Here is a 3,218-nt window from a genome sequence, read left to right on the forward strand (position 1 = left end):
TGAGAAATCTCAAAAACAAAAACAAAAAAACGAGTGAATAGATATAGACATCCAGTAGATCAGAAGACAGCCTTGGAAAGAATTCATGGTCTCTAACACAAATGGTCTTAAGACAAGCCTGAATTTCCCTTTTGATTCCTCTCCCTCAAAATGGTTAGTCATGCATAGAATAAATTAACCATCAGAGATGGCATATTGATGACTGATTTCTTGTCATTATATCTAAAGAGTGGTTTCAATAAATCAATTTATCTGCATTCTGATTTACAACTAAGATAACTGGCCTGGGGCAGTTCTTAAAATAAAAACAAGCAAATAAAAATATATGAGAACTTTTGTCAGGAATTTTTTCTTCACATTTGTATAACGCAACAAAATTGTCTAATGTTTTATACTTTCTTATTGCATATTAAAACTTTAGTATTTTGTATTCCAGACTATGAACATTCAGTTAGAAATGCCTAATTGTTTTCTTAGGTGAAAGAAAATAGAGTTTATCTAAAGATAATTTTTTGAAATAACAATAACCCCAATTTTTGTCTCCTCGGTTAATGTACGTATTCTACATTTACTTCCGAAGGTTGTAGAAAAACATTTTTAAAAGAAAAAAATTATGGCTTAATGGGAAAAATGTTGACTAAAATGTTTATTAAAATTAATTTTGGAAGTCTATGACTTAAATGCAGCAAGAATATGTGTCTAATTAATGTTTAGTCTAAGAAACAACAATAGCATGTTTCTCTTTGACATAAAATGAGAGTATGTTAGCTCATAAAGTACCATTTGATCATTCATTTATCCAGCATCTGCTGATTGTCTACTCTCTCTCTGGTGCTGGAGAGAAATGGCGACAAAAATCTCCGTGTTCTCTGTGTCTGAAGCAGGCCATCTGCAGACTCTCTGGTCCAACTTTTTTTCTTGTACCTAGCTGAAACATGGACCTGAAGTCAGTTCCATGTGTCCAGCCTTCCAGTCGAGGTAGGACTGCAGGCGAGGGAATTCTCATTTAGGCTTCTGGAGCCCCTAGGAATAGCTCAGCAGTGGGGAGAAGCACCCTTTGTATGTGGGGACGGACTAGCTCCTTTACTGCGATTCATTGAGAATAGAAAGTCCAACGAAGAGTTTGAGAGAGAGCACGTACCGATCCTACTCCCCACGTCCCTAGGGGCCAGCAGTGACATCTTCAGTACTATCTTTAATGCCGTTTAACTTCACTCCTGCTAAATCAAAGGCTTTCACAAAGCAAGGGTACGATGAATGTTTATCTATATGATTTGCCTTCTTTCAGGAAGATAAAAGCCAAGTGTCAAGCAAGATCAGCCAACTGTGTGCGTTAAAGGGCAGAGCCATGCATGTAGATCTAAAAGGACTTATCTCCAATCCTATTAGATTTGACTGCCTGTGCATTCAATTATACTTGACCTCCTCTCTACTCCTCTCTCATCCCTCTGCCTCCGCCCACCCACAATTCTCACCAAGACTAAGAAAACAGTACAAGGATCAATTTCTGGGTTAGATACTTTATAACCAGCTTATTATACTCTCGAAGATATAACATTTAAAAAATATATTTATTGTTTCTCCTTAAATAAACTTCTTAACCTTTCTCGAGTGATGAAAATAACTCATTTCTCTTAGTTAATGGAATAGAAACCTTCTAGAGAGTAATCACAAAGTTGCATGCAGTTGTAATAACCTATAAGACTTACGATCATGTCTTCCCTATTAACTCAGTCATTTTCTCCAGGCAGCAACACGTGAGGCGGTCGTGAGGCAGGATGTGTGCAGGTCCTGTGGTCCAAGACCCTGTGGTCTGGGCGGCGTGGATCATCAGAGGCTCTTTCAGTGGTGCCTTGTCCATCATTCTCGTCCATGACCTGGGCTCAGCTGTCATCAAAGAATTCCTGAAGAGGGATGCTGTGGCTCCCAAAGAGGTGTCAGAAGTCATATTTGGACGTTTTGGCTGCAGGTCGCGGACAGAATGCTGTTCCATAAGCTGGTGTGGGTGCAGAGATCCCCTACTTGTTCCCGCGAGAGCTGCCAGGTGGTTAGTGCCAAGTCTAAAAGCCTCGAGCCTTGTAGCCCAGTCAATGCGGATAGGAGACCCCAGCCAGCACCATGGTTGCAGGAGGCATGGGAAGTATGAGCGAGGATCTTCACTTGGTTCACTTGAGGTCAAGCGTCAGGATGTGGGGTCACCACTGACAGTATGCCCCGTGATGGGCTTACAGATGCATTCCGCAACTGTCATATGGGCATTACAGACGAAAATGTAGCCCCAAAATGGCGAGTGAGTAGAGAAGATCAAGACAGTTTGCAGTTCTGTCCCGGAACAGGACAAAAGTGCACAGAAAGCCGGCCATTTTGGCAAAGAGATTGTGCCAGTTTTTATATCTTCTGGAAAAGGGCTTACTGATGTTCAATGATGAGTTTCCTCACCATGGGAGCAGCAAGGAAGCCATGTCTAAACTAAAGCCTGCTTCCTCACAGATGCAGCAATATGGTCACCCCAGCTAATGCTTCAGGAATAAATGGTGGTGCTGTAGCTGTGGTTCTTAGGGAGAGGTCAGAAGCTGGTAATTGTAGGCTTACACCTTTAGCACAGTTTCCTGGTCACAAACAGGGACCAGGGATGGAGCCTTCCATCTAGTTGCAAAAGCAGGTTGATCGCTGGAGGATGTAAACATATTTGAAATGAATAAGGCCTTATGCAGCCCTCTCTGTTGCAATAGCTGAAGAACTTGGATTAAACCGGAGATCATCATTCAGGGAGGAGCTATAGCCTTGGGCCAAACTCTTGGAGCATCTGGCTGTCGGTTTATTACCTCGTTACACACACTGGAGCGGAAGGGTGGCCATCGTGGCCTTGCTGCCCTATGCATCTGGGTGGGATGCGAATTGCAATGTGTGTTCAGAGAGGATGAAATTGCTTAACGATCGTGCATAAACTAAACTTGAACCTCACTTCTTTCTAAACTAAGAAGGCACAAAATGACAAGGCGAAATCAGAGGACCAATGCGAGAAAGGAAGTCATCGCCCACTGCACAAGAACGCAAGGCTTGACAGCTTGTATTTTCATGTGTATTATGCAAGATACCAGACAATTACAGCTATGTTGTTATAAATAAAACAGAAATCTGATCAATCAAAAAAAAAAGAAAAATATTCAATCATTTGGAATAGGGATATGATTTCCAAAATTACATTTGCACTGTCA

At 41.5% G+C, this 3,218-nt stretch overlaps 1 pseudogene; it reads left to right on the plus strand.

The window, feature by feature from the left end:
- Nucleotides 1-1,778: 1,778 nt before the first annotated feature.
- On the plus strand, nt 1,779-2,924 carry LOC105291021 (annotated as a pseudogene).
- Nucleotides 2,925-3,218: the final 294 nt, after the last annotated feature.

Source organism: Pteropus vampyrus, unplaced genomic scaffold (genome assembly GCF_000151845.1).
Source record: "Pteropus vampyrus isolate Shadow unplaced genomic scaffold, Pvam_2.0 Scaffold42, whole genome shotgun sequence".
Taxonomy (NCBI): domain Eukaryota; kingdom Metazoa; phylum Chordata; class Mammalia; order Chiroptera; family Pteropodidae; genus Pteropus; species Pteropus vampyrus.